The sequence below is a fragment of the Dermacentor variabilis genome, chromosome 1 (assembly GCF_050947875.1).
Source record: "Dermacentor variabilis isolate Ectoservices chromosome 1, ASM5094787v1, whole genome shotgun sequence".
In the NCBI taxonomy this organism is placed as follows: Eukaryota; Metazoa; Arthropoda; class Arachnida; order Ixodida; family Ixodidae; genus Dermacentor; species Dermacentor variabilis.
Window position 1 is genome coordinate 20,682,391 of NC_134568.1, and position 15,215 is coordinate 20,697,605.

The 15,215-nt window shown below is 49.2% G+C and overlaps 38 non-coding genes across 38 annotated transcripts; all 38 read right to left on the minus strand.

The window, feature by feature from the left end:
• Nucleotides 1–141: 141 nt before the first annotated feature.
• On the minus strand, nucleotides 142–223 carry TRNAS-AGA (transfer RNA serine (anticodon AGA)). The gene has a single exon. It is a non-coding gene; the product is annotated as a tRNA-Ser (tRNA).
• Nucleotides 224–426: 203 nt separating this feature from the next.
• TRNAS-AGA (transfer RNA serine (anticodon AGA)) lies at nucleotides 427–508 on the minus strand. The gene has a single exon. It is a non-coding gene; the product is annotated as a tRNA-Ser (tRNA).
• A 488-nt stretch (nucleotides 509–996) lies between these two features.
• TRNAS-AGA (transfer RNA serine (anticodon AGA)) lies at nucleotides 997–1,078 on the minus strand. Its single transcript has one exon. It is a non-coding gene; the product is annotated as a tRNA-Ser (tRNA).
• Nucleotides 1,079–1,565: 487 nt separating this feature from the next.
• TRNAS-AGA (transfer RNA serine (anticodon AGA)) lies at nucleotides 1,566–1,647 on the minus strand. The gene has a single exon. It is a non-coding gene; the product is annotated as a tRNA-Ser (tRNA).
• Nucleotides 1,648–1,850: 203 nt separating this feature from the next.
• On the minus strand, nucleotides 1,851–1,932 carry TRNAS-AGA (transfer RNA serine (anticodon AGA)). The gene has a single exon. It is a non-coding gene; the product is annotated as a tRNA-Ser (tRNA).
• A 488-nt stretch (nucleotides 1,933–2,420) lies between these two features.
• TRNAS-AGA (transfer RNA serine (anticodon AGA)) lies at nucleotides 2,421–2,502 on the minus strand. The gene has a single exon. It is a non-coding gene; the product is annotated as a tRNA-Ser (tRNA).
• A 203-nt stretch (nucleotides 2,503–2,705) lies between these two features.
• On the minus strand, nucleotides 2,706–2,787 carry TRNAS-AGA (transfer RNA serine (anticodon AGA)). Its single transcript has one exon. It is a non-coding gene; the product is annotated as a tRNA-Ser (tRNA).
• A 203-nt stretch (nucleotides 2,788–2,990) lies between these two features.
• On the minus strand, nucleotides 2,991–3,072 carry TRNAS-AGA (transfer RNA serine (anticodon AGA)). The gene has a single exon. It is a non-coding gene; the product is annotated as a tRNA-Ser (tRNA).
• A 203-nt stretch (nucleotides 3,073–3,275) lies between these two features.
• Nucleotides 3,276–3,357, minus strand: TRNAS-AGA (transfer RNA serine (anticodon AGA)). Its single transcript has one exon. It is a non-coding gene; the product is annotated as a tRNA-Ser (tRNA).
• A 488-nt stretch (nucleotides 3,358–3,845) lies between these two features.
• Nucleotides 3,846–3,927, minus strand: TRNAS-AGA (transfer RNA serine (anticodon AGA)). Its single transcript has one exon. It is a non-coding gene; the product is annotated as a tRNA-Ser (tRNA).
• Nucleotides 3,928–4,130: 203 nt separating this feature from the next.
• On the minus strand, nucleotides 4,131–4,212 carry TRNAS-AGA (transfer RNA serine (anticodon AGA)). Its single transcript has one exon. It is a non-coding gene; the product is annotated as a tRNA-Ser (tRNA).
• A 203-nt stretch (nucleotides 4,213–4,415) lies between these two features.
• TRNAS-AGA (transfer RNA serine (anticodon AGA)) lies at nucleotides 4,416–4,497 on the minus strand. The gene has a single exon. It is a non-coding gene; the product is annotated as a tRNA-Ser (tRNA).
• Nucleotides 4,498–5,270: 773 nt separating this feature from the next.
• TRNAS-AGA (transfer RNA serine (anticodon AGA)) lies at nucleotides 5,271–5,352 on the minus strand. Its single transcript has one exon. It is a non-coding gene; the product is annotated as a tRNA-Ser (tRNA).
• A 203-nt stretch (nucleotides 5,353–5,555) lies between these two features.
• On the minus strand, nucleotides 5,556–5,637 carry TRNAS-AGA (transfer RNA serine (anticodon AGA)). Its single transcript has one exon. It is a non-coding gene; the product is annotated as a tRNA-Ser (tRNA).
• A 203-nt stretch (nucleotides 5,638–5,840) lies between these two features.
• TRNAS-AGA (transfer RNA serine (anticodon AGA)) lies at nucleotides 5,841–5,922 on the minus strand. Its single transcript has one exon. It is a non-coding gene; the product is annotated as a tRNA-Ser (tRNA).
• A 203-nt stretch (nucleotides 5,923–6,125) lies between these two features.
• TRNAS-AGA (transfer RNA serine (anticodon AGA)) lies at nucleotides 6,126–6,207 on the minus strand. Its single transcript has one exon. It is a non-coding gene; the product is annotated as a tRNA-Ser (tRNA).
• Nucleotides 6,208–6,695: 488 nt separating this feature from the next.
• TRNAS-AGA (transfer RNA serine (anticodon AGA)) lies at nucleotides 6,696–6,777 on the minus strand. Its single transcript has one exon. It is a non-coding gene; the product is annotated as a tRNA-Ser (tRNA).
• A 203-nt stretch (nucleotides 6,778–6,980) lies between these two features.
• On the minus strand, nucleotides 6,981–7,062 carry TRNAS-AGA (transfer RNA serine (anticodon AGA)). Its single transcript has one exon. It is a non-coding gene; the product is annotated as a tRNA-Ser (tRNA).
• Nucleotides 7,063–7,834: 772 nt separating this feature from the next.
• Nucleotides 7,835–7,916, minus strand: TRNAS-AGA (transfer RNA serine (anticodon AGA)). Its single transcript has one exon. It is a non-coding gene; the product is annotated as a tRNA-Ser (tRNA).
• Nucleotides 7,917–8,118: 202 nt separating this feature from the next.
• TRNAS-AGA (transfer RNA serine (anticodon AGA)) lies at nucleotides 8,119–8,200 on the minus strand. Its single transcript has one exon. It is a non-coding gene; the product is annotated as a tRNA-Ser (tRNA).
• A 203-nt stretch (nucleotides 8,201–8,403) lies between these two features.
• Nucleotides 8,404–8,485, minus strand: TRNAS-AGA (transfer RNA serine (anticodon AGA)). Its single transcript has one exon. It is a non-coding gene; the product is annotated as a tRNA-Ser (tRNA).
• A 203-nt stretch (nucleotides 8,486–8,688) lies between these two features.
• Nucleotides 8,689–8,770, minus strand: TRNAS-AGA (transfer RNA serine (anticodon AGA)). Its single transcript has one exon. It is a non-coding gene; the product is annotated as a tRNA-Ser (tRNA).
• A 203-nt stretch (nucleotides 8,771–8,973) lies between these two features.
• TRNAS-AGA (transfer RNA serine (anticodon AGA)) lies at nucleotides 8,974–9,055 on the minus strand. Its single transcript has one exon. It is a non-coding gene; the product is annotated as a tRNA-Ser (tRNA).
• A 203-nt stretch (nucleotides 9,056–9,258) lies between these two features.
• Nucleotides 9,259–9,340, minus strand: TRNAS-AGA (transfer RNA serine (anticodon AGA)). Its single transcript has one exon. It is a non-coding gene; the product is annotated as a tRNA-Ser (tRNA).
• A 203-nt stretch (nucleotides 9,341–9,543) lies between these two features.
• Nucleotides 9,544–9,625, minus strand: TRNAS-AGA (transfer RNA serine (anticodon AGA)). The gene has a single exon. It is a non-coding gene; the product is annotated as a tRNA-Ser (tRNA).
• A 202-nt stretch (nucleotides 9,626–9,827) lies between these two features.
• Nucleotides 9,828–9,909, minus strand: TRNAS-AGA (transfer RNA serine (anticodon AGA)). Its single transcript has one exon. It is a non-coding gene; the product is annotated as a tRNA-Ser (tRNA).
• Nucleotides 9,910–10,112: 203 nt separating this feature from the next.
• Nucleotides 10,113–10,194, minus strand: TRNAS-AGA (transfer RNA serine (anticodon AGA)). Its single transcript has one exon. It is a non-coding gene; the product is annotated as a tRNA-Ser (tRNA).
• Nucleotides 10,195–10,682: 488 nt separating this feature from the next.
• Nucleotides 10,683–10,764, minus strand: TRNAS-AGA (transfer RNA serine (anticodon AGA)). The gene has a single exon. It is a non-coding gene; the product is annotated as a tRNA-Ser (tRNA).
• A 203-nt stretch (nucleotides 10,765–10,967) lies between these two features.
• Nucleotides 10,968–11,049, minus strand: TRNAP-AGG (transfer RNA proline (anticodon AGG)). The gene has a single exon. It is a non-coding gene; the product is annotated as a tRNA-Pro (tRNA).
• Nucleotides 11,050–11,252: 203 nt separating this feature from the next.
• TRNAS-AGA (transfer RNA serine (anticodon AGA)) lies at nucleotides 11,253–11,334 on the minus strand. The gene has a single exon. It is a non-coding gene; the product is annotated as a tRNA-Ser (tRNA).
• A 488-nt stretch (nucleotides 11,335–11,822) lies between these two features.
• Nucleotides 11,823–11,904, minus strand: TRNAS-AGA (transfer RNA serine (anticodon AGA)). Its single transcript has one exon. It is a non-coding gene; the product is annotated as a tRNA-Ser (tRNA).
• A 203-nt stretch (nucleotides 11,905–12,107) lies between these two features.
• TRNAS-AGA (transfer RNA serine (anticodon AGA)) lies at nucleotides 12,108–12,189 on the minus strand. The gene has a single exon. It is a non-coding gene; the product is annotated as a tRNA-Ser (tRNA).
• Nucleotides 12,190–12,677: 488 nt separating this feature from the next.
• TRNAS-AGA (transfer RNA serine (anticodon AGA)) lies at nucleotides 12,678–12,759 on the minus strand. The gene has a single exon. It is a non-coding gene; the product is annotated as a tRNA-Ser (tRNA).
• A 773-nt stretch (nucleotides 12,760–13,532) lies between these two features.
• On the minus strand, nucleotides 13,533–13,614 carry TRNAS-AGA (transfer RNA serine (anticodon AGA)). Its single transcript has one exon. It is a non-coding gene; the product is annotated as a tRNA-Ser (tRNA).
• A 203-nt stretch (nucleotides 13,615–13,817) lies between these two features.
• TRNAS-AGA (transfer RNA serine (anticodon AGA)) lies at nucleotides 13,818–13,899 on the minus strand. Its single transcript has one exon. It is a non-coding gene; the product is annotated as a tRNA-Ser (tRNA).
• Nucleotides 13,900–14,387: 488 nt separating this feature from the next.
• On the minus strand, nucleotides 14,388–14,469 carry TRNAS-AGA (transfer RNA serine (anticodon AGA)). The gene has a single exon. It is a non-coding gene; the product is annotated as a tRNA-Ser (tRNA).
• A 203-nt stretch (nucleotides 14,470–14,672) lies between these two features.
• Nucleotides 14,673–14,754, minus strand: TRNAS-AGA (transfer RNA serine (anticodon AGA)). Its single transcript has one exon. It is a non-coding gene; the product is annotated as a tRNA-Ser (tRNA).
• A 203-nt stretch (nucleotides 14,755–14,957) lies between these two features.
• Nucleotides 14,958–15,039, minus strand: TRNAS-AGA (transfer RNA serine (anticodon AGA)). The gene has a single exon. It is a non-coding gene; the product is annotated as a tRNA-Ser (tRNA).
• Between the last annotated feature and the right edge of the window lie 176 nt (nucleotides 15,040–15,215).

Below are 15,215 nucleotides of genomic sequence, written 5' to 3' on the forward strand. Positions count from 1 at the left end.
TCTGTTTCTTAGGTTCGTTGAGGTCGGGCACGTGCCCCCGCTTCAATTTTACGCGAAGAGACGTGGAAACGAATTATTCTACAGTTGCTTCCTCTGCAAGAATGCGCACGAAGCCACACAGGCTTCCAAAAAAGGTATGCACGCAGTCGACAGGATTCGAACCTGTGCGGGGAGACCCCAATAGATTTCTAGTCTATCGCCTTAACCGCTCGGCCACGACTGCAACTTGCACAAAGGCGCTCTAAAAGGCCATTATTAGGTATAAATTCAGTTGCAAGACGCTCGTCTGTTTCTTAGGTTCGTTGAGGTCGGGCACGTGCCCCCGCTTCAATTTTACGCGAAGAGACGTGGAAACGAATTATTCTACAGTTGCTTCCTCTGCAAGAATGCGCACGAAGCCACACAGGCTTCCAAAAAAGGTATGCACGCAGTCGACAGGATTCGAACCTGTGCGGGGAGACCCCAATAGATTTCTAGTCTATCGCCTTAACCGCTCGGCCACGACTGCAACTTACAACAAGGTGCTCTAAAAGGCCATTATTAGGTATAAATTCAGTTTCAAGACGCTCGTCTGTTTCTTAGGTTCGTTGAGGTCGGGCATGTGCCCCCGCTTCAAATTTACGCGAAGAGACGTGGAAACTAATTATTCTACAGTTGCTTCCTCTGCAAGAATGCGCACGAAGCCACACAGGCTTGCAAAAAAGGTATGCACGCATTCGACAGGATTCGAACCTGTGCGGGGAGACCCCAATAGATTTCTAGTCTATCGCCTTAACCGCTCGGCCACGACTGCAACTTGCACAAAGGCGCTCTAAAAGGCCATTATTAGGTATAAATTCAGTTGCAAGACGCTCGTCTGCTTCTTAGGTTCGTTGAGGTCGGGCACGTGCCCCCGCTTCAATTTTACGCGAAGAGACGTGGAAACTAATTATTCTACAGTTGCTTCCTCTGCAAGAATGCGCACGAAGCCCCACAGGCTTCCAAAAAAGGTATGCACGCAGTCGACAGGATTCGAACCTGTGCGGGGAGACCCCAATAGATTTCTAGTCTATCGCCTTAACCGCTCGGCCACGACTGCAACTTGCACAAAGGCGCTCTAAAAAGACATTATTAGGTATAAATTCAGTTGCAAGACGCTCGTCTGTTTCTTAGGTTCGTTGAGGTCGGGCATGTGCCCCCGCTTCAATTTTACGTGAAAAGACGTGGAAACTAATTATTCTACAGTTGCTTCCTCTGCAGAAATGCGCACGAAGCCACACAGGCTTCCAAAAAAGCATGCACGCAGTCGACAGGATTCGAACTTGTGCGGGGAGACCCCAATAGATTTCTAGTCTATCGCCTTAACCGCTCGGCCACGACTGCAACTTGCACAAATGCGCTCTAAAAGGCCATTATTAGGTATAAATTCAGTTGCAAGACGCTCGTCTGTTTCTTAGGTTCGTTGAGGTCGGGCATGTGCCCCCGCTTCAATTTTACGCGAAGAGACGTGGAAACTAATTATTCTACAGTTGCTTCCTCTGCAAAAATGCGCACGAAGCCACACAGGCTTGCAAAAAAGGTATGCACGCAGTCGACAGGATTCGAACCTGCGCGGGGAGACCCCAATAGATTTCTAGTCTATCGCCTTAACCGCTCGGCCACGACTGCAACTTGCACAAAGGCGCTCTAAAAGGCCATTATTAGGTATAAATTCAGTTGCAAGACGCTCGTCTGCTTCTTAGGTTCGTTGAGGTCGGGCACGTGCCCCCGCTTCAATTTTACGCGAAGAGACGTGGAAACGAATTATTCTACAGTTGCTTCCTCTGCAAGAATGCGCACGAAGCCACACAGGCTTCCAAAAAAGGTATGCACGCAGTCGACAGGATTCGAACCTGTGCGGGGAGACCCCAATAGATTTCTAGTCTATCGCCTTAACCGCTCGGCCACGACTGCAACTTGCACAAAGGCGCTCTAAAAGGCCATTATTAGGTATAAATTCAGTTGCAAGACGCTCGTCTGTTTCTTAGGTTCGTTGAGGTCGGGCATGTGGCCCCGCTTCAATTTTACGCGAAGAGACGTGGAAACGAATTATTCTACAGTTGCTTCCTCTGCAGAAATGCGCACGAAGCCACACAGGCTTCCAAAAAAGGTATGCACGCAGTCGACAGGATTCGAACTTGTGCGGGGAGACCCCAATAGATTTCTAGTCTATCGCCTTAACCGCTCGGCCACGACTGCAACTTGCACAAAGGCGCTCTAAAAGGCCATTATTAGGTATAAATTCAGTTGCAAGACGCTCGTCTGCTTCTTAGGTTCGTTGAGGTCGGGCACGTGCCCCCGCTTCAATTTTACGCGAAGAGACGTGGAAACTAATTATTCTACAGTTGCTTCCTCTGCAGAAATGCGCACGAAGCCCCACAGGCTTCCAAAAAAGGTATGCACGCAGTCGACAGGATTCGAACCTGTGCGGGGAGACCCCAATAGATTTCTAGTCTAACGCCTTAACCGCTCGGCCACGACTGCAACTTGCACAAATGCGCTCTAAAAGGCCATTATTAGGTATAAATTCAGTTGCAAGACGCTCGTCTGTTTCTTAGGTTCGTTGAGGTCGGGCATGTGCCCCCGCTTCAATTTTACGCGAAGAGACGTGGAAACTAATTATTCTACAGTTGCTTCCTCTGCAAAAATGCGCACGAAGCCACACAGGCTTGCAAAAAAGGTATGCACGCAGTCGACAGGATTCGAACCTGCGCGGGGAGACCCCAATAGATTTCTAGTCTATCGCCTTAACCGCTCGGCCACGACTGCAACTTGCACAAAGGCGCTCTAAAAGGCCATTATTAGGTATAAATTCAGTTGCAAGACGCTCGTCTGCTTCTTAGGTTCGTTGAGGTCGGGCACGTGCCCCCGCTTCAATTTTACGCGAAGAGACGTGGAAACGAATTATTCTACAGTTGCTTCCTCTGCAAGAATGCGCACGAAGCCACACAGGCTTCCAAAAAAGGTATGCACGCAGTCGACAGGATTCGAACCTGTGCGGGGAGACCCCAATAGATTTCTAGTCTATCGCCTTAACCGCTCGGCCACGACTGCAACTTGCACAAAGGCGCTCTAAAAGGCCATTATTAGGTATAAATTCAGTTGCAAGACGCTCATCTGTTTCTTAGGTTCGTTGAGGTCGGGCACGTGCCCCCGCTTCAATTTTACGCGAAGAGACGTGGAAACGAATTATTCTACAGTTGCTTCCTCTGCAAGAATGCGCACGAAGCCACACAGGCTTCCAAAAAAGGTATGCACGCAGTCGACAGGATTCGAACCTGTGCGGGGAGACCCCAATAGATTTCTAGTCTATCGCCTTAACCGCTCGGCCACGACTGCAACTTACAACAAGGTGCTCTAAAAGGCCATTATTAGGTATAAATTCAGTTTCAAGACGCTCGTCTGTTTCTTAGGTTCGTTGAGGTCGGGCATGTGCCCCCGCTTCAAATTTACGCGAAGAGACGTGGAAACTAATTATTCTACAGTTGCTTCCTCTGCAAGAATGCGCACGAAGCCACACAGGCTTGCAAAAAAGGCATGCACGCATTCGACAGGATTCGAACCTGTGCGGGGAGACCCCAATAGATTTCTAGTCTATCGCCTTAACCGCTCGGCCACGACTGCAACTTGCACAAAGGCGCTCTAAAAGGCCATTATTAGGTATAAATTCAGTTGCAAGACGCTCGTCTGCTTCTTAGGTTCGTTGAGGTCGGGCACGTGCCCCCGCTTCAATTTTACGCGAAGAGACGTGGAAACTAATTATTCTACAGTTGCTTCCTCTGCAAGAATGCGCACGAAGCCCCACAGGCTTCCAAAAAAGGTATGCACGCAGTCGACAGGATTCGAACCTGTGCGGGGAGACCCCAATAGATTTCTAGTCTAACGCCTTAACCGCTCGGCCACGACTGCAACTTGCACAAATGCGCTCTAAAAGGCCATTATTAGGTATAAATTCAGTTGCAAGACGCTCGTCTGTTTCTTAGGTTCGTTGAGGTCGGGCATGTGCCCCCGCTTCAATTTTACGCGAAGAGACGTGGAAACTAATTATTCTACAGTTGCTTCCTCTGCAAGAATGCGCACGAAGCCACACAGGCTTGCAAAAAAGGTATGCACGCAGTCGACAGGATTCGAACCTGTGCGGGGAGACCCCAATAGATTTCTAGTCTATCGCCTTAACCGCTCGGCCACGACTGCAACTTACAACAAGGTGCTCTAAAAGGCCATTATTAGGTACAAATTCAGTTGCAAGACGCTCGTCTGTTTCTTAGGTTCGTTGAGGTCGGGCATGTGCCCCCGCTTCAAATTTACGCGAAGAGACGTGGAAACTAATTATTCTACAGTTGCTTCCTCTGCAAGAATGCGCACGAAGCCACACAGGCTTGCAAAAAAGGTATGCACGCAGTCGACAGGATTCGAACCTGTGCGGGGAGACCCCAATAGATTTCTAGTCTATCGCCTTAACCGCTCGGCCACGACTGCAACTTGCACAAAGGTGCTCTAAAAGGCCATTATTAGGTATAAATTCAGTTGCAAGACGCTCGTCTGCTTCTTAGGTTCGTTGAGGTCGGGCACGTGCCCCCGCTTCAATTTTACGCGACGAGACGTGGAAACTAATTATTCTACAGTTGCTTCCTCTGCAAAAATGCGCACGAAGCCACACAGGCTTGCAAAAAAGGTATGCACGCAGTCGACAGGATTCGAACCTGTGCGGGGAGGCCCCAATAGATTTCTAGTCTATCGCCTTAACCGCTCGGCCACGACGGCAACTTACAACAAGGTGCTCTAAAAGGCCATTATTAGGTATAAATTCAGTTGCAAGACGCTCGTCTGTTTCTTAGGTTCGTTGAGGTCGGGCATGTGCCCCCGCTTCAATTTTACGCGAAGAGACGTGGAAACTAATTATTCTACAGTTGCTTCCTCTGCAAAAATGCGCACGAAGCCACACAGGCTTGCAAAAAAGGTATGCACGCATTCGACAGGATTCGAACCTGTGCGGGGAGACCCCAATAGATTTCTAGTCTATCGCCTTAACCGCTCGGCCACGACTGCAACTTGCACAAAGGCGCTCTAAAAGGCCATTATTAGGTATAAATTCAGTTGCAAGACGCTCGTCTGCTTCTTAGGTTCGTTGAGGTCGGGCACGTGCCCCCGCTTCAATTTTACGCGAAGAGACGTGGAAACTAATTATTCTACAGTTGCTTCCTCTGCAAGAATGCGCACGAAGCCCCACAGGCTTCCAAAAAAGGTATGCACGCAGTCGACAGGATTCGAACCTGTGCGGGGAGACCCCAATAGATTTCTAGTCTAACGCCTTAACCGCTCGGCCACGACTGCAACTTGCACAAATGCGCTCTAAAAGGCCATTATTAGGTATAAATTCAGTTGCAAGACGCTCGTCTGTTTCTTAGGTTCGTTGAGGTCGGGCATGTGCCCCCGCTTCAATTTTACGCGAAGAGACGTGGAAACTAATTATTCTACAGTTGCTTCCTCTGCAAGAATGCGCACGAAGCCACACAGGCTTGCAAAAAAGGTATGCACGCAGTCGACAGGATTCGAACCTGTGCGGGGAGACCCCAATAGATTTCTAGTCTATCGCCTTAACCGCTCGGCCACGACTGCAACTTACAACAAGGTGCTCTAAAAGGCCATTATTAGGTACAAATTCAGTTGCAAGACGCTCGTCTGTTTCTTAGGTTCGTTGAGGTCGGGCATGTGCCCCCGCTTCAAATTTACGCGAAGAGACGTGGAAACTAATTATTCTACAGTTGCTTCCTCTGCAAGAATGCGCACGAAGCCACACAGGCTTGCAAAAAAGGTATGCACGCAGTCGACAGGATTCGAACCTGTGCGGGGAGACCCCAATAGATTTCTAGTCTATCGCCTTAACCGCTCGGCCACGACTGCAACTTGCACAAAGGTGCTCTAAAAGGCCATTATTAGGTATAAATTCAGTTGCAAGACGCTCGTCTGCTTCTTAGGTTCGTTGAGGTCGGGCACGTGCCCCCGCTTCAATTTTACGCGACGAGACGTGGAAACTAATTATTCTACAGTTGCTTCCTCTGCAAAAATGCGCACGAAGCCACACAGGCTTGCAAAAAAGGTATGCACGCAGTCGACAGGATTCGAACCTGTGCGGGGAGACCCCAATAGATTTCTAGTCTATCGCCTTAACCGCTCGGCCACGACGGCAACTTACAACAAGGTGCTCTAAAAGGCCATTATTAGGTATAAATTCAGTTGCAAGACGCTCGTCTGTTTCTTAGGTTCGTTGAGGTCGGGCATGTGCCCCCGCTTCAAATTTACGCGAAGAGACGTGGAAACTAATTATTCTACAGTTGCTTCCTCTGCAGAAATGCGCACGAAGCCACACAGGCTTCCAAAAAAGGTATGCACGCAGTCGACAGGATTCGAACTTGTGCGGGGAGACCCCAATAGATTTCTAGTCTATCGCCTTAACCGCTCGGCCACGACTGCAACTTGCACAAATGCGCTCTAAAAGGCCATTATTAGGTATAAATTCAGTTGCAAGACGCTCGTCTGTTTCTTAGGTTCGTTGAGGTCGGGCATGTGCCCCCGCTTCAATTTTACGCGAGGAGACGTGGAAACTAATTATTCTACAGTTGCTTCCTCTGCAAAAATGCGCACGAAGCCACACAGGCTTGCAAAAAAGGTATGCACGCAGTCGACAGGATTCGAACCTGTGCGGGGAGACCCCAATAGATTTCTAGTCTATCGCCTTAACCGCTCGGCCACGACGGCAACTTACAAGAAGGTGCTCTAAAAGGCCATTATTAGGTATAAATTCAGTTGCAAGACGCTCGTCTGTTTCTTAGGTTCGTTGAGGTCGGGCATGTGCCCCCGCTTCAAATTTACGCGAAGAGACGTGGAAACTAATTATTCTACAGTTGCTTCCTCTGCAAGAATGCGCACGAAGCCACACAGGCTTGCAAAAAAGGTATAAACGCAGTCGACAGGATTCGAACCTGTGCGGGGAGACCCCAATAGATTTCTAGTCTATCGCCTTAACCGCTCGGCCACGACTGCAACTTGCACAAAGGCGCTCTAAAAGGCCATTATTAGGTATAAATTCAGTTGCAAGACGCTCGTCTGCTTCTTAGGTTCGTTGAGGTCGGGCACGTGCCCCCGCTTCAATTTTACGCGAAGAGACGTGGAAACTAATTATTCTACAGTTGCTTCCTCTGCAGAAATGCGCACGAAGCCACACAGGCTTCCAAAAAAGGTACGCACGCAGTCGACAGGATTCGAACTTGTGCGGGGAGACCCCAATAGATTTCTAGTCTATCGCCTTAACCGCTCGGCCACGACTGCAACTTGCACAAATGCGCTCTAAAAGGCCATTATTAGGTATAAATTCAGTTGCAAGACGCTCGTCTGTTTCTTAGGTTCGTTGAGGTCGGGCATGTGCCCCCGCTTCAATTTTACGCGAAGAGACGTGGAAACTAATTATTCTACAGTTGCTTCCTCTGCAAAAATGCGCACGAAGCCACACAGGCTTGCAAAAAAGGTATGCACGCAGTCGACAGGATTCGAACCTGTGCGGGGAGACCCCAATAGATTTCTAGTCTATCGCCTTAACCGCTCGGCAACGACTACAACTTGCACGAAGGCGCTCTAAAAGGCCATTATTAGGTATAAATTCAGTTGCAAGACGCTCGTCTGCTTCTTAGGTTCGTTGAGGTCGGGCATGTGCCCCCGCTTCAATTTTACGCGAAGAGACGTGGAAACTAATTATTCTACAGTTGCTTCCTCTGCAAGAATGCGCACGAAGCCACACAGGCTTCCAAAAAGGTATGCACGCAGTCGACAGGATTCGAACCTGTGCGGGGAGACCCCAATAGATTTCTAGTCTATCGCCTTAACCGCTCGGCCACGACGGCAACTTACAACAAGGTGCTCTAAAAGGCCATTATTAGGTATAAATTCAGTTGCAAGACGCTCGTCTGTTTCTTAGGTTCGTTGAGGTCGGGCATGTGCCCCCGCTTCAAATTTACGCGAAGAGACGTGGAAACTAATTATTCTACAGTTGCTTCCTCTGCAAGAATGCGCACGAAGCCACACAGGCTTGCCAAAAGGTATGCACGCAGTCGACAGGATTCGAACCTGTGCGGGGAGACCCCAATAGATTTCTAGTCTATCGCCTTAACCGCTCGGCCACGACTGCAACTTGCACAAAGGCGCTCTAAAAGGCCATTATTAGGTATAAATTCAGTTGCAAGACGCTCGTCTGCTTCTTAGGTTCGTTGAGGTCGGGCACGTGCCCCCGCTTCAATTTTACGCGAAGAGACGTGGAAACTAATTATTCTACAGTTGCTTCCTCTGCAAGAATGCGCACGAAGCCACACATGCTTGCAAAAAAGGCATGCACGCAGTCGACAGGATTCGAACCTGTGCGGGGAGACCCCAATAGATTTCTAGTCTATCGCCTTAACCGCTCGGCCACGACTGCAACTTGCACAAAGGCGCTCTAAAAGGCCATTATTAGGTATAAATTCAGTTGCAAGACGCTCGTCTGCTTCTTAGGTTCGTTGAGGTCGGGCACGTGCCCCCGCTTCAATTTTACGCGAAGAGACGTGGAAACTAATTATTCTACAGTTGCTTCCTCTGCAGAAATGCGCACGAAGCCACACAGGCTTCCAAAAAAGGCATGCACGCAGTCGACAGGATTCGAACCTGTGCGGGGAGACCCCAATAGATTTCTAGTCTATCGCCTTAACCGCTCGGCCACGACTGCAACTTGCACAAAGGCGCTCTAAACGGCCATTATTAGGTATAAATTCAGTTGCAAGACGCTCGTCTGCTTCTTAGGTTCGTTGAGGTCGGGCACGTGCCCCCGCTTCAATTTTACGCGAAGAGACGTGGAAACTAATTATTCTACAGTTGCTTCCTCTGCAAGAATGCGCACGAAGCCACACAGGCTTCCAAAAAAGGTATGCACGCAGTCGACAGGATTCGAACCTGTGCGGGGAGACCCCAATTGATTTCTAGTCTATCGCCTTAACCGCTCGGCCACGACTGCAGCTTACAACAAGGTGCTCTAAAAGGCCATTATTAGGTATAAATTCAGTTGCAAGACGCTCGTCTGCTTCTTAGGTTCGTTGAGGTCGGGCATGTGCCCCCGCTTTAATTTTACGCGAAGAGACGTGGAAACTAATTATTCTACAGTTGCTTCCTCTGCAAGAATGCGCACGAAGCCACACAGGCTTCCAAAAATGGTATGCACGCAGTCGACAGGATTCGAACCTGTGCGGGGAGACCCCAATTGATTTCTAGTCTATCGCCTTAACCGCTCGGCCACGACTGCAGCTTACAACAAGGTGCTCTAAAAGGCCATTATTAGGTATAAATTCAGTTGCAAGACGCTCGTCTGTTTCTTAGGTTCGTTGAGGTCGGGCACGTGCCCCCGCTTCAATTTTACGCGAAGAGACGTGGAAACTAATTATTCTACAGTTGCTTCCTCTGCAGAAATGCGCACGAAGCCCCACAGGCTTGCAAAAAAGGTATGCACGCAGTCGACAGGATTCGAACCTGGGCGGGGAGACCCCAATAGATTTCTAGTCTATCGCCTTAACCGCTCGGCCACGACTGCAACTTGCACAAAGGCGCTCTAAAAGGCCATTATTAGGTATAAATTCAGTTGCAAGACGCTCGTCTGCTTCTTAGGTTCGTTGAGGTCGGGCATGTGCCCCCGCTTCAATTTTACGTGAAGAGACGTGGAAACTAATTATTCTACAGTTGCTTCCTCTGCAAGAATGCGCACGAAGCCACACAGGCTTCCAAAAAGGTATGCACGCAGTCGACAGGATTCGAACCTGTGCGGGGAGACCCCAATAGATTTCTAGTCTATCGCCTTAACCGCTCGGCCACGACGGCAACTTACAACAAGGTGCTCTAAAAGGCCATTATTAGGTATAAATTCAGTTGCAAGACGCTCGTCTGTTTCTTAGGTTCGTTGAGGTCGGGCACGTGCCCCCGCTTCAAATTTACGCGAAGAGACGTGGAAACTAATTATTCTACAGTTGCTTCCTCTGCAAGAATGCGCACGAAGCCACACAGGCTTGCAAAAAAGGTATGCACGCAGTCGACAGGATTCGAACCTGTGCGGGGAGACCCCAATAGATTTCTAGTCTATCGCCTTAACCGCTCGGCCACGACTGCAACTTGCACAAAGGCGCTCTAAAAGGCCATTATTAGGTATAAATTCAGTTGCAAGACGCTCGTCTGCTTCTTAGGTTCGTTGAGGTCGGGCACGTGCCCCCGCTTCAAATTTACGCGAAGAGACGTGGAAACTAATTATTCTACAGTTGCTTCCTCTGCAAGAATGCGCACGAAGCCACACAGGCTTCCAAAAAAGGTATGCACGCAGTCGACAGGATTCGAACTTGTGCGGGGAGACCCCAATAGATTTCTAGTCTATCGCCTTAACCGCTCGGCCACGACTGCAACTTGCACAAATGCGCTCTAAAAGGCCATTATTAGGTATAAATTCAGTTGCAAGACGCTCGTCTGTTTCTTAGGTTCGTTGAGGTCGGGCATGTGCCCCCGCTTCAATTTTACGCGAAGAGACGTGGAAACTAATTATTCTACAGTTGCTTCCTCTGCAAAAATGCGCACGAAGCCACACAGGCTTGCAAAAAAGGTATGCACGCAGTCGACAGGATTCGAACCTGGGCGGGGAGACCCCAATAGATTTCTAGTCTATCGCCTTAACCGCTCGGCCACGACTGCAACTTGCACAAATGCGCTCTAAAAGGCCATTATTAGGTATAAATTCAGTTGCAAGACGCTCGTCTGTTTCTTAGGTTCGTTGAGGTCGGGCACGTGCCCCCGCTTCAATTTTACGCGAAAAGACGTGGAAACTAATTATTCTACAGTTGCTTCCTCTGCAGAAATGCGCACGAAGCCACACAGGCTTCCAAAAAAGGTATGCACGCAGTCGACAGGATTCGAACTTGTGCGGGGAGACCCCAATAGATTCCTAGTCTATCGCCTTAACCGCTCGGCCACGACTGCAACTTGCACAAATGCGCTCTAAAAGGCCATTATTAGGTATAAATTCAGTTGCAAGACGCTCGTCTGCTTCTTAGGTTCGTTGAGGTCGGGCATGTGCCCCCGCTTCAATTTTGCGCGAAGAGACGTGGAAACTAATTATTCTACAGTTGCTTCCTCTGCAAGAATGCGCACGAAGCCACACAGGCTTCCAAAAAAGGTATGCACGCAGTCGACAGGATTCGAACCTGTGCGGGGAGACCCCAATAGATTTCTAGTCTATCGCCTTAACCGCTCGGCCACGACTGCAACTTACAACAAGGTGCTCTAAAAGGCCATTATTAGGTATAAATTCAGTTGCAAGACGCTCGTCTGTTTCTTAGGTTCGTTGAGGTCGGGCATGTGGCCCCGCTTCAATTTTACGCGAAGAGACGTGGAAACTAATTATTCTACAGTTGCTTCCTCTGCAGAAATGCGCACGAAGCCACACAGGCTTCCAAAAAAGGTATGCACGCAGTCGACAGGATTCGAACTTGTGCGGGGAGACCACAATAGATTTCTAGTCTATCGCCTTAACCGCTCGGCCACGACTGCAACTTGCACAAAGGCGCTCTAAAAGGCCATTATTAGGTATAAATTCAGTTGCAAGACGCTCGTCTGCTTCTTAGGTTCGTTGAGGTCGGGCACGTGCCCCCGCTTCAATTTTACGCGAAGAGACGTGGAAACTAATTATTCTACAGTTGCTTCCTCTGCAGAAATGCGCACGAAGCCCCACAGGCTTCCAAAAAAGGTATGCACGCAGTCGACAGGATTCGAACCTGTGCGGGGAGACCCCAATAGATTTCTAGTCTAACGCCTTAACCGCTCGGCCACGACTGCAACTTGCACAAATGCGCTCTAAAAGGCCATTATTAGGTATAAATTCAGTTGCAAGACGCTCGTCTGTTTCTTAGGTTCGTTGAGGTCGGGCATGTGCCCCCGCTTCAATTTTACGCGAAGAGACGTGGAAACTAATTATTCTACAGTTGCTTCCTCTGCAAGAATGCGCACGAAGCCACACAGGCTTGCAAAAAAGGTATGCACGCAGTCGACAGGATTCGAACCTGTGCGGGGAGACCCCAATAGATTTCTAGTCTATCGCCTTAACCGCTCGGCCACGACTGCAACTTGCACAAAGGCGCTCTAAAAGGCCATTATTAGGTATAAATTCAGTTGCAAGACGCTCGTCTGCTTCTTAGGTTCGTTGAGGTCGGGCACGTGCCCCCGCTTCAATTTTACGCGAAGAGACGTGGAAACTAATTATTCTACTGTTGCTTCCTCTGCAAGAATGCGCACGAAGCCACACAGGCTTCCAAAAAAGGTATGCACGCAGTCGACAGGATTCGAACTTGTGCGTGGAGACCCCAATAGATTTCTAGTCTATCGCCTTAACCGCTCGGCCACGACTGCAACTTGCACAAATGCGCTCTAAAAGGCCATTATTAGGTATAAATTCAGTTGCAAGACGCTCGTCTGTTTCTTAGGTTCGTTGAGGTCGGGCATGTGCCCCCGCTTCAATTTTACGCGAAGAGACGTGGAAACTAATTATTCTACAGTTGCTTCCTCTGCAAGAATGGGCACGAAGCCACACAGGCTTGCAAAAAAGGTATGCACGCAGTCGACAGGATTCGAACCTGTGCGGGGAGACCCCAATAGATTTCTAGTCTATCGCCTTAACCGCTCGGCCACGACTGCAACTTGCACAAAGGCGCTCTAAAAGGCCATTATTAGGTATAAATTCAGTTGCAAGACGCTCGTCTGCTTCTTAGGTTCGTTGAGGTCGGGCACGTGCCCCCGCTTCAATTTTACGCGAAGAGACGTGGAAACTAATTATTCTACTGTTGCTTCCTCTGCAAGAATGCGCACGAAGCCACACAGGCTTCCAAAAAAGGTATGCACGCAGTCGACAGGATTCGAACTTGTGCGTGGAGACCCCAATAGATTTCTAGTCTATCGCCTTAACCGCTCGGCCACGACTGCAACTTGCACAAATGCGCTCTAAAAGGCCATTATTAGGTATAAATTCAGTTGCAAGACGCTCGTCTGTTTCTTAGGTTCGTTGAGGTCGGGCATGTGCCCCCGCTTCAATTTTACGCGAAGAGACGTGGAAACTAATTATTCTACAGTTGCTTCCTCTGCAAAAATGCGCACGAAGCCACACAGGCTTGCAAAAAAGGTATGCACGCAGTCGACAGGATTCGAACCTGTGCGCGGAGACCCCAATAGATTTCTAGTCTATCGCCTTAACCGCTCGGCCACGATTGCAACTTGCACAATGGCGCTCTAAAAGGCCATTATTAGGTATAAATTCAGTTGCAAGACGCTCGTCTGCTTCTTAGGTTCGTTGAGGTCGGGTATGTGCCCCCGCTTCAATTTTGCGCGAAGAGACGTGGAAACTAATTATTCTACAGTTGCTTCCTCTGCAAGAATGCGCACGAAGCCACACAGGCTTCCAAAAAAGGTATGCACGCAGTCGACAGGATTCGAACCTGTGCGGGGAGACCCCAATAGATTTCTAGTCTATCGCCTTAACCGCTCGGCCACGACTGCAACTTACAACAAGGTGCTCTAAAAGGCCATTATTAGGTATAAATTCAGTTGCAAGACGCTCGTCTGTTTCTTAGGTTTGTTGAGGTCGGGCATGTGCCCCCGCTTCAAATTTACGCGAAGAGACGTGGAAACTAATTATTCTACAGTTGCTTCCTCTGCAAGAATGCGCACGAAGCCACACAGGCTTGCAAAAAAGGTATGCACGCAGTCGACAGGATTCGAACCTGTGCGGGGAGACCCCAATAGATTTCTAGTCTATCGCCTTAACCGCTCGGCCACGACTGCAACTTGCACAAAGGCGCTCTAAAAGGCCATTATTAGGTATAAATTCAGTTGCAAGACGCTCGTCTGCTTCTTAGGTTCGTTGAGGTCGGGCACGTGCCCCCGCTTCAATTTTACGCGACGAGACGTGGAAACTAATTATTCTACAGTTGCTTCCTCTGCAGAAATGCGCACGAAGCCACACAGGCTTCCAAAAAAGGTATGCACGCAGTCGACAGGATTCGAACTTGTGCGGGGAGACCCCAATAGATTTCTAGTCTATCGCCTTAACCGCTCGGCCACGACTGCAACTTGCACAAATGCGCTCTAAAAGGCCATTATTAGGTATAAATTCAGTTGCAAGACGCTCGTCTGTTTCTTAGGTTCGTTGAGGTCGGGCATGTGCCCCCGCTTCAATTTTACGCGAAGAGACGTGGAAACTAATTATTCTACAGTTGCTTCCTCTGCAAAAATGCGCACGAAGCCACACAGGCTTGCAAAAAAGGTATGCACGCAGTCGACAGGATTCGAACCTGGGCGGGGAGACCCCAATAGATTTCTAGTCTATCGCCTTAACCGCTCGGCCACGACTGCAACTTGCACGAAGGCGCTCTAAAAGGCCATTATTAGGTATAAATTCAGTTGCAAGACGCTCGTCTGCTTCTTAGGTTCGTTGAGGTCGGGCATGTGCCCCCGCTTCAATTTTACGCGAAGAGACGTGGAAACGAATTATTCTACAGTTGCTTCCTCTGCAAGAATGCGCACGAAGCCACACAGGCTTCCAAAGAAGGTATGCACGCAGTCGACAGGATTCGAACCTGTGCGGGGAGACCCCAATAGATTTCTAGTCTATCGCCTTAACCGCTCGGCCACGACTGCAACTTGCACAAAGGCGCTCTAAAAGGCCATTATTAGGTATAAATTCAGTTGCAAGACGATCGTCTGCTTCTTAGGTTCGTTGAGGTCGGGCACGTGCCCCCGCTTCAATTTTACGCGAAGAGACGTGGAAACGAATTATTCTACAGTTGCTTCCTCTGCAAGAATGCGCACGAAGCCACACAGGCTTCCAAAAAAGGTATGCACGCAGTCGACAGGATTCGAACCTGTGCGGGGAGACCCCAATAGATTTCTAGTCTATCGCCTTAACCGCTCGGCCACGACTGCAACTTGCACAAAGGCGCTCTAAAAGGCCATTATTAGGTATAAATTCAGTTGCAAGACACTCGTCTGCTTCTTAGGTTCGTTGAGGTCGGGCACGTGCCCCCGCTGCAATTTTACGCGAAGAGACGTGGAAACGAATTATTCTACAGTTGCTTCCTCTGCAAGAATGCGCACGAAGC